This window comes from Stegodyphus dumicola, chromosome 11, assembly GCF_044657685.1.
Source record: "Stegodyphus dumicola isolate Sdum_Otavi_A_Nest chromosome 11, ASM4465768v1".
NCBI lineage: Eukaryota > Metazoa > Arthropoda > Arachnida > Araneae > Eresidae > Stegodyphus > Stegodyphus dumicola.
Window position 1 is genome coordinate 121,841,370 of NC_140778.1, and position 12,021 is coordinate 121,853,390.

Genomic DNA, 12,021 nt, shown 5'->3' on the forward strand with positions numbered 1-12,021 from the left:
GACTTCACTCGATGAGTGAAGTACTTCGAATGACTGCACTGGGAACTGGAAGAATGAATGTGGCATTTAGAATCGTGGAAAAAACAATATATATGATGATTCCGTGGAAGTTATGGCATTTTCTTATCGGGAAGATATGGCGTATGCAGATGACATTTTAAGTTGATAAGCAATTGATGATTATAGGCATTAGATTTGGGCTGCGTTCCGCACGTCCTTCCATCGTGAGGCTTGAGTGCTGACTGAAATGGTATGGGTATCTGTATCTGTATCTGTATCCTTAGCCTGAAAACTGGTATGCAGTCCTGAGAAGGACTTTTACCAGGCCAAAATACCCTTATTAGGGAGCCTAGCTGTAAATATCCTCCTGAAACAAACGTTTCAATCGGAGCAAAGCACCTCCTTAGTGCTGAGAAGGTAAGAATGTGGCATTTAGAATCGTGGAAAAAACAATATATATGATGATTCCGTGGAAGTTATGGCATTTTCTTATCGGGAAGATATGGCGTATGCAGATGGCATTTTAAGTTGATAAGCAATTGATGATTATAGGCATTAGATTTGGGCTGCGTTCCGCACGTCCTTCCTTCGTGAGGCTTTAGTGCTGACTGAAATGGTATCCGTATCCGTATCCGTATCATAGGCCTAGTGACTAGTATACGGCCCTGAGAAGGGCCTTTACTAGTATATGATTATCGTACCCTTATTTAGGGGATCCTGTGAGGTTTATCTCATCCGCTTAATATGCGGAAGGTGCGTGCCTGACGCAATTCGATGAATCTGGACATCGTAGTGAAGAATAAGCAATTTGATGGCATACAAGGCATGTGAGAGAACTGGCGTGGGGTGGAGGCAATAACAAGGGGGTGGCAGTGGCATTTAGCGTAGGGTATCTCTCTGAACTAGGATTGAGCAGAGGTCATGTGACCTGAACATTGCATAGTGAATTGGTAAAGTTGCGTGTTCATAGTAAATGCAGATAAATAGTATATGGTGCAATAACTGAGGTAATAGATCAGGAAAATTCTTGAGTAATAAGGTGAAAATAGTAAACACAAATAACGTAAGAAAATAATGCAAAGTCGATATGTGCAAAAAATTTTTCCCATTGGTCCGTGTGGGTCACGTGACCTGACTTGCTGTGAATTTTTGCAGCGAATAAAAAACATGTACGTTTTCAAATAGTAAACTTGGTTAAATAAGGATTAAATAGTGCATAAGAGATGAAGAATAATAAAATGAAGTATATACAAAATTGTACAGGGTGAGAGCTACCAATATGGGTCGTGGAATATGTTTCTTGGGCGTCTATGGCGCTGGATTTCAGTATAGTTGTAGTTATTTAAGCTTCTAATGATGTCGTCTTGGTGGTTGTCGCAGTTGCTATGGAAGTTATGACTATTGCGGAGGATTTCTGAGTTGATTGGTTTAATATTGAGGTCTCTGTGGATTACGTTGTTTCGGACGAACCATGGAGCTCCTGTAATGATTCTTAAAATCTTGTTTTGTAAGGTTTGTAGGATATTTCTATTGCTTTTAGCTGTAGAGGCCCATGCAGGAGATGCGTAGAGAATAATCGGTCTAATCGCTTGAATGTAGATGATTTTCTTAGTAGTGAGACTTAGATGTGAATTTTTGCTCATTAGGGCGAATATTGCCATGAAGGCTTTAAAGGCTTTATTTCTAGTGATGATGATATGCTGGCGGAAGGTGAGTCTGGCATCAAGATTAACTCCTAGGTAATTAATATTATTTCCAATGGGGAGATCCTGGTTATTAATTTGAATATTTCCAATATTGTTTCTAAGCTTGTGCTTCCGGAAATAGATTAGAGATGATTTGGTAGTATTGATTTTGAGTTTCCAAGCTCTGTACCACTGGGCTATTGTGTTAATATGATTTTGGAGGTATTTTCTGGCTGTCTGTGGATTTCTGGATTTACTGAGGAAGGCAGTATCGTCGGCATAGCAGGCTGTAAGGATATTGTCGTTAACTGGCATATCGTTTACGTAGATATTAAATAAAATTGGAGAAAGAATAGATCCTTGAGCAAGACCCGCGCTGGTGGTTTGATTAGGAGAGAGGAGGTTATTTATTTTAACTTGGAAGGTGCGATTGTAGAGAAAATTTTTGATGAGGAGGATGAGGCCTGGATTGAACTGGTAGTTAATCATTTTGATAAGAAGGCCGTCGAACCAAACACGATCGAAGGCCTTTTCGATGTCGAGGAAAATGCCTGCAGTGGTCTGTTTTTTATTGAAGCCGTCGCTAATGAATTCTATAATCCTGGTGATTTGGTGGGTGGTGGAGTAACCTGGGCGGAATCCAAATTGATTTTGATTTAGTATTCTATGGCTGGTGAGGTGAGATTTTAATCTGTTGACAATAATACGTTCATAAAGCTTTCCAAGTGCGGGAAGTAGAGAGATGGGCCTGTAGTTTAAGGTAGATGAAGGGTCTTTTCCAGGTTTTTTGAGGACGAAAATTATAGCATGTTTCCAGGAATTTGGGAAGTAGTTGTAGCGAAGGCAGGCATTAAAGATATTAGTAATCATAACAATAATTTTCCTAGGGAGTCTTTTAAGGGCGGCGTTTGAGATTTCATCGTATCCTGCAGCTTTTCTGATGTTTAAGTTATTAATGAGGTTCTGGACTTCTCCTGGGCTTGTAGGACTGTTGGAGCTATTGATATTATCTATGATATAATTCTGGACGTGCAGCTTGACGTGGATATCATTGTGGTTGGGGTAAGAATCGTTGGAAAATTGAGTTCTGAAGTTTTCGGCGAAGAGCGCCGCGATATCTGCAGCATTAGTTAAAATTTGGTTGTTATTCTTTATCGGGCCAATGTTATCAGGTTTTCTTCTAATTGCTTTTGCTATTTTCCAGACCGAATGGTCAGTATGAGAAAGGTTAGTTACGAAATTTCTCCATGCATCGTCTTTATAGGTTTTCATCAGGCTTTTGAGCTCTTTGTGGCATCTATTGTATCTGTTCTTGTCGCGGGGATCTTGTGAGCGTTGGTATTGCTTCCTGAGACGATTCTTTTCGTGGATTTTATTCTTGATATTATGAGGAAGGGAGATTTTGTCTTCTTGAATAATTATTTTTGAGCTTGCAAGTGTGGATTTAATATTATGAGTGAGAAGTGCAACAGCATTTTCAATATCATTTCTGGTGGAGAGAGGTGGAGAAGCAGAGATAGTGCTATTTTTCATTTTAATTTCGAAGAGATTCCAGTTGATTTTGCTGCGGAGGGGAGGTAAACCATGTTTTAGTCCATACATTGTGAATCTGAGGGGTAAGTGGTCGGATGAGAGGTTGTTATCTGCATAAATGTAAGGAATGATATTGTTGGACTGCATATAATTGTTGAGTATGGCTCCATTACTATTTATGACATTACTGTTCCAATTTGGATGCTTGCTATTTAAGTCGCCTGCTATGATTGTAGGGAAACCAAGGTTAAGTATAGAGTCCAGGTCGCTGGTTAATAAGGTGGTATTTGGAGATTTGTAGGTCGAGACTATGAGGATATCTGTGTTATTACTATGTAGTATGCAGCCGCAGGCTTCTATGCTTTGGAGTGCAGGTAGAGGGTAGGTAATACAATTTAAATATTTATTGGCGGCAATGAGGACACCTCCTCCTCTGTTGTGGAGTCGGTCACTTCGAAAAATATCGTAGTTTGGGAGTTTGAAGGAGTCTGTTGGTTTTAGGTGAGTCTCATTGAGAAGGATGATATCAATGCTGATGGTGGCTATGTAATTCTTGAGTTCAATGAGCTGTCGTTTAATTCCATTACTGTTGAAAACCATGAATTTTGCGTGATTTATATGATTACTTCCTGTAGTTGGGTTAATGCGGGTTGTATTATACATTTTGATGTTCAAAAGCCTGTAACGCCTCTAGGGCAATTTCTAATCTGTTGGAGGAATCCTTAGAAGTTTTATATTTCCTATATATAGTATGTAGTTTTTGGATAAAGCTTTTAAATTCTTCAAAAGAGTCTTCTGCTGGGTCCTGGTTATTTTTAAAATTGATAGATTCTTGTGGTGTGGGCTTTGGAGTGCCTGCCGTTATTTTTGCGTAAGATAGAGCGGGGTTGGTTCTGTTTCCTGATTGGCTGGGAGTGGTGAGGCTATTTTTGCTTTTTATGGTGGGAATTTGAGTTTCTTTATTTTTATCTGTTTTATTGAGAGGGTTTTCTGGGCAATTTTTGTCACATGAAGCATGTGTGCCTCCGCAGAGGACACATTTAGGTAGAAGATTTTTCCCTTTATCGGGACATTCGAACGACTGATGCTCGCCAGTACATCTTAGGCATCTAGGCTTATTATGGCAGGCCCGTTGGGTGTGCCCGAAACGTTGACATTGGAAGCATTGTACGGGGCCCCCTCTTCCTCTGTATGTGACTATACGCACTTTCATATCCATAAGATATTTTAGTTCGTACATACGTTTACCATCTGGGTTGTTAGGGGCTTCAATGTAGTACATGGGGAGGGGGGTGGGAATTCCATCCCGCATCCGGACCATTCTATTTATTTTATTTATTGGGATTTTACTCTCTATAAGGGCTTCTTTAATTTCCTCTTCGGTGAAATCAGTATCTAATCCCTTGAGGACGCCTTTTATGGTTTTTTCTGAATTTAAAAGGAAGGTATGGTATGAAATTTCTTGTTTATTTAAATAATCCTGGATTTTTTTGTAATCTTCTGGTTCCGCAACTTTAATGACAAAGTTTTCGCCTTCAATTTTTCCTTCCAGTTTGGATATTTTCATTTGTTCCTTAAATACTTTTCTGCATTCTTTCCAATTGAATTTTTGGGTGATTACAAAAGGAGGTATTCTATTTGCAGTTTTAGTGGGTTTAATGAATTGTTGGTCATTCGTTATTGTTTCAGAGACACCAGAGTTCTGGTTGTTGTCTAAATTTTGGTCTGTGCTTAAGGCGCTGAATTTATTTGAAAGTTGGGTGGGAGGAAGAGTATTGTCTATACTTTCTGCTGAATTTTTTCTTGCACGTTTGCGCGGAAAAGCGAATTCATTAGATTGGTTGGTTTCTATTTTATTTTTATCATTTTGGCATATGTCGGCTATTTGCTGTGTGATAATTATCTGGTATCTGTTTTCCAAAGTGCCTAGTTCTTGCTCTTTACTATGAAGAGCTGTCAGATCGGTGTCTGACTGAGAATCAAGGTTGTTAGCCTTTAAAAAGGCTATTTCTGTTTTTAGTGCAGTGATAGCATTAATTAAATATCCGAGTTCAGAGAGATCTTGGTCATTTAAACTAGCCATGTCGTCAACAATGAGAACTGAAGAAGAGTTGAATAACTGTCTACTGTCACAGTAGGATGTCGATGCGTTAAAGAACCAAAGACATACTTACTTATCATTCAAGTAGAGAAGGGGGAAGCTAAGAAAAATTCGATCCTGCCTCTAAGAGTTCAGTGGATCGAATGACTGAAATGGTATGGGTGATGATCTGGATATTTTTAAAGCGAGCGCTACTCTGATTCGTTGAAAAGATCACGTGAACACATATACACATTTGCGATTTGCCAGTCCTTAATTTTTAGTCCTTCTGTGTAATCGCATGAAATATAAAGTAACTTGATTAAATATGAAGAAAATAAAATAAAATATATACACATATGTACATTTACCATCTTTCGTTATGAAAGATGGTACGCGGTCTGTTATGAATGGTATGGGTGATGATCTGGATATTTTTAAAGCGAGCGCTACTCTGATTCGTTGAAAAGATCACGTGAACACATATACACATTTGCGATTTGCCAGTCCTTAATTTTTTAGTCCTTCTGTGTAATCGCATGAAATATAAAGTAACTTGATTAAATATGAAGAAAATAAAATAAAATATATACACATATGTACATTTACCATCTTCCGTTATGAAAGATGGTACGCGGTCTGTTATGTCGCTGAATCAGAGTAGCGTCGTAATTTAGAAGGTCGGTTATTGTGGAGTCTGGATGTTTGCTGCAATTTAAGAAGAAGTTGTGGCTGTTTTTGATGATTTCACTATTCAGTGGCAAAATTTTGAGATCTCTGTGGATAGTATTGTTTCTGATGTACCATGGTGCATTAGATATTATACGGAGCATTTTATTTTGGAGAGTTTGAAGTAGTTCTCTATTAGATTTGGCTGTGGCTGCCCAAGCGGGAGATGCATATAATAAAATGGGTCGGATGGCTTGAATGTAGATTAATCTTTTAGTTTTGAGGCTGAGATGAGAATTTCTGCCTGTGAGTGCAATGATTGCGTTAAATGCTTTAAAGGCTTGATTTCTTGTGTAGAGCATGTGTTTCCGGAAAGTGAGCTTGTTATCGAGGAATACTCCTAAGTATTTTACTTCGTTAGCTTGAGGGATGGTTTGATTATTGATACTGATATTTTCAAGTTGTCGTCGTAGATTATTTTTCCTGAAATAGATGAGGGTGGATTTGCTTTCATTTATTTTAATTTTCCAGGCTTTGAAATATTGTGAGACTATGTTCAGATGCTTTTGTAGATTTTTATTTGCTTTTTTGGGGTTTATGGATTTGCTGAGAATAGCCGTGTCATCTGCGTAGCTGTAGATTTGAACATTTGGATCAGTTGGTATATCATTGATATAGATATTAAAGAGGGTGGGAGAAATTACAGAACCTTGAGCCAGTCCCGCAGTGGGGTAATGCTTGGTTGATAATGAATTTTTTACCTTGACTTGATAAGATCTGTTTTTTAGAAAATTTGAGATGAGCACAATAAGGCTGGGTGGAAATTGATAATTGATTAATTTGATAAGGAGTCCGTCCAGCCAGACTTTATCAAAAGCCTTCTCAATGTCAAGGAATATACCGGCTACTGTTTCCTTTTTAATGAAACTTTCGCCGATATACTCCACTAGCCTGGTTATTTGGTGTACAGTTGAATATCCTGAACGGAAGCCGAATTGATGATTTTTGATGATATTATTTTGATTTAGATGGTCTTTAATTCTTTTGATGATGATTCGTTCAAAGATTTTCCCTATGGAAGGGAGAAGAGAAATAGGTCTATAATTTGCTGTATTAGATGGGTCTTTTCCAGGTTTCTTTAGGATGAAAATGATGGCGTGCTTCCAGCAGTTTGGGAAATAGTTATTTCTTAGACAAGCATTGTATATATTACATAGAAGGATGATTGCTTTTTTGGGTAGGTTTTTAATGGCTTTATTGCTGATTTGATCATGACCTGCTGCTTTTTTGACATTGAGATTTTTTATGATATTTCTTATTTCATTTGGATTGGTAGGGAGGTTTGGGTTATTGCTGTTTTCTGAGATGAAATGGTTCACATGATTAATTACATTAATATCGTTACTGCATGGGTATGAGCTGTTGGAGAATTGGGATTGAAAGTCGCTGGCAAAGATTTCTGCAAGTTCTTCGGTTTTCGAGATAGTGGTATTGTTTCTTTTGATTGGGCCTATTGTGTAATTCCTGTTTTTTAAAACCTTTGCAATTTTCCAGACAGAGTGATCGGTGTTGCTTAAGCTGGATACAAAATCATTCCAAGCTTTGTCGTTGTGGTCTTTCATTAATTTCCTGAGTTCTTTTTGGGCTTTGTTGAATTTTCTTTTATCTCTATGATCTTGAGTTCTTTGAGCTATTTTTCTTAGATTATTTTTCTCGGTGATTTTTTGAAGAATATAAGGAGGTAAAGTGGCAGGGGTATCTTTGCTAGCAGATTTGGAGTGATTAATGGCCTGATTTATATGATTATTAAGGTAGTCTATTGCTGCTTCAATTTCTGGGCCTGAACCTAGGCTGGTAGTGGCTTGGATGTGCTGGTTGAGGAGGTAAGTGAAGTTGTTCCAGTTTATTTTGGTTCTTAGGGGTGGAAGGCCATGCCTAAGTCCATATAGTGTGAATTCCATGGGTAGGTGGTCTGATGAGAGGCAGTTTGCAACTTGGATATTAGGCGTCTGTTGTATGTTATTGGTAATGACGACGTCAAGGACATCGGGTTGACCGTAAAGAGTGGTAGGGATGTACGTGGGGTCTTCAGGGGCGTAAATTTCAGCGTTACTATTGAGGATATAATTATTTAAGATGATGCCATTATTATTGTTGGACTTGGAGTGCCAGTTTTGGTGCTTACAGTTGAGGTCTCCTGCTATTATTGTAGGGTATCCTAGATTGAAGATGATGTCTAAGTCATTGGTACTGATGAGGTTATTTGGTGGTTTATAAGCAGAAATAAGAAGAAATTCAGTATTCTTACTATTTAATATACAGGCTGTAGCTTCCATGTTAGAGAGTGAGGGTAGATTGAAAGGGTAGCAATTAAGATAACGTTTTGTGGCTATGAGGGTTCCTCCGCCTCTGTTGTGGATCCGGTCGGTACGAAATATATCATAATTTGGGATTTTGAAATTGATTGCCGGTTGTAGATGAGTTTCTGAGATCATTAAAATGTCAATGCTATTTTTCTGTAAATAATCTTTCACTTCTGTAAGTTGTCTTTTAATCCCGTTACTGTTGAATGCGGTGAATTTTGCGTAGTTGATATGCTGATTATTGTGGTTAATATTAATGTTGATGTTATTCATAATTATGGTTTTCGAGTACCCGTATGGCCTCCATGGCCAGTTTTAATTTAGATTGGTTTTCTTTTACATTTCTGAATTTTATATAAATTTGGTAGAGTTCCTGAATAAAAGCTTGAAAGTCTTCGAATGACTCGTCTTTATTGGTGTTATTTTCTTGGTTTTTCTGGGGTTTCGTATTTGTTTCCTTTTCCTTGATATTTGCTGTGACGCTTGCATAGGATTGGTTCTCAGTAGGTGGTTTCCTGGTTGTTGATTGGATTCCGAGGATGAACAGCGAGGGTGACGGTCGCTCGTGTAACGAGCTCCCGCCAACGCAGGGCAATTCTCCGAATTTATGCGAAAATAATGTGGTTATTGATGAAGAAATGAGTGAGACCAGGGATCATGCTCCCTCTGTGCAATCGGCGTCGCCAGATGACGAGCGCATGAACCTCGTAATACAGTTCTACGATCTGAAGCAACAGTTTGAAGCTATCCAGAGACAGAAGAGCTTCATGAAGCGAACTCCTTCTCCGTTGGACACTAATGGATACGATCAACTCGACCGGGCGGGTAAGTCACTTTTTCACAAGATAAATGACATTGCTAATGCTCTAGATGTTCCAATTTTTCATCTTCCCTCAACTAGAGAGGAATTCTTAAATATATTGGAGAGCGAGCGCTTAGCCAAGATGGCCGCCGCTCAATCCGCAGAAGATCCTTGCAAGCACGAGGCATCTAATCCCACGCACGAGGTGCGGGGGAAACCAGTCCAGTCTACGTCATCGCGGAAGCGAAAGACGCAGACAATAGACTCAGACGGGTTTATCACCCCCGCGGCTCGAAAGCAAGGGAAGGCGCCTATTGTGGATCTTACAATAGACGATTTGGCTTTAAACGCTAAAGATAAAAATAGCTCTATTCCAAATTCTAAATTGACAGCCATCGAAAAAAATGCCACTCCTAAAAAGGAGAGGAGTACTAACAAGTATGAGAAAATCAAAAATTCTTTAATCAATGAGCCTTCTAATGAAGCAGAAATTGTTACTGCTAGTAATAGTGAGGGAGTTAATTCCGAGCAGGCACGGAACGTTCCCCCCCCACCACCACCGCAGTCTGAGATTCCGGCAATACATCTCAAAAGCAGCAAAAACTGGAAGACGCAAGTGTCTTTCATGAGAGAAATTGCCCCAAACTTACGGAGCATACTGACTGGACCTTATCTCAAAATTTTTGTTCAGACAGAGCTGGAGTTCAGGGAGGTTACCCGCTGGATGAAGCAAGCCGGCATCCAGTTCAAAACTTTCGACTTAAAGCAGGACCGGCCAGTTAAAATTGTTATCAGAGGCCTCCCTGTTGAAACTGAAATCGGGGATATCAAAGAGGAAGTTGAGGCGATGGGATTTAAAGTGCATCGCATCGTTCGGCTTACTCAGCCTGGCTCCAGACACCCAATGCCACTTGTATATTTACAAGTTATCCCACACCCCTTCCTCGATCATCTGTTTGCCGTCACTGACATGTGGGGCACAGAGATCAGCATTGAGCGTTACCGCGGCCGCAAGGGCCCTACTCAATGCTTTCGGTGCCAGGGCTTTTTCCATTCTTCGGAACTCTGCACTCTTCCAATCCGTTGTGTCAGATGCTCTGGACCCCATTGGGCACGTGAGTGTACCAAAGGATTAGATGTACCAGCCACTTGCTGCAACTGCGGTGGAGATCACCCAGCATCGTACAAATCTTGTCCCCGATACCCAGGCAACAAACGGGCTCGCGGTAAAAATTCCGCGCCTAGGACTAGGGCAGCTGCTCAAACAGCCCCCCCTCAGGGTTCTTCTAAACCCCCAGCAAACGCTGAGACAAGACGTCCCATGCCTGCTCCCCCGAGCAACGTCAGTTCACCATCTTATGCACAGATGGTGAAGAACACCACCGAGCACGGATTCAAATCCACGAATCCAAGACTGCCGGTTGCAGAAGCCCCTGCAGCCCCAGCAGTGTCAGCCACAGCAGAGTGTAGCAATGATTCAGACGACGTCTTCTCATCTACACTAAAATGCTTAATTGAAATCTCCCGCAACCCAGCGGTAGACAAGCATATTCTGCTCCTTGCCTTCAAAAAAGCAATGCCTAAACTCAGGCAAGCAGATGCTTTAATGAGGGCATTTTATATTTATGAAAGCTATGTTGAGCTTTCAACCTAATTAGGCTTTTTTAGACCCATGTCTTCTGTTTTTTCAGTGATGAACCTTTAACAACGGCATAAAATTCAATTGTATAAATAACAGTTCAAACACCATCAGAGAACTGACCATTTGCACATGGAATGCCAATGGTTTAACTTCAAAAATTCACGAAGTTCGTGATTTTGTTGTAGAGCACGATATTGACGTGTTTTTAGTCCAAGAGACTCACCTTACCCCAGGGAATACTCCCAAAATTGGGAATTATGACATTTATTGTACTGACAGGGTGTCACAGGGCAGAAATCCCTGTGGCGGCACTTGTATCTATGTGAAGCGTTCGTTAAAGCACCACATGATACCGACCCCTGATTTAAATTTTTTGGAAGCGACAATCATCAAAATTTTCCTTCAAAATTCCTCCCCGCTAACAATAGTCTCAGCTTATTTACCTCCACTGTCTACAGCGCGTGGAAGGCCAGCTTTTCCTGTCAGTGATTTTGATAAAATTTTGAATATTTCAAATCACCTAATAATTGCTGGTGATCTAAATTCACGCCATACCGCATGGTTTTGTTCTAACAGGAACAGGTATGGTATTAGTCTAAATTCATGGTGCCAGAGTAACCATGTACAGATCATTGCTCCTACCCTCCCGACCTTTTACCCTCATAGAGGGTCCCCTGCAGTTCTTGATCTGGCTGCCTTTTATAACATATTCTTTCGGCATGAGATAAAAGTGATTCAGGAATTGGACTCTGATCACTACCCCGTTTTGATATCCCTAGATATTCAAAATCGATACTCAAAATTAGAGGAGCAAGTCTCAACAAATTGGGACGACTTTAGATTTATTTTGGAAAAAACTTCACTCCCTCCCATCAAAATTTCCAGCAATTCGGACTTTGACAGGCATATCAAAAGTTTGGAGTCTTTACTGAAAGAAGCGAGAGCTGCGGCTTCAAAGCCACGTAAACATCCAGGTGCTAGGCTCCCACCTGAGACTAAATTCAAAATTAAGCAGCGAAATTACTTGCGAAGAATTTGGCAAAGGTCACGAGATCCCAATATCCGTGCCCAATTTCGCAAGATACAGAACGAGATAAGGACCGAAACCCGCTTATTAAAACAAGCGGAGTGGAAAACATTCATTGAGTCCCTAACGACTGAAGACAAATCGATTTGGCGCGCAGCCGCCCGATTACGCAAACATAAAACATACATTCCGCCCCTTCAAACGGCCGATGGCGCGCAGA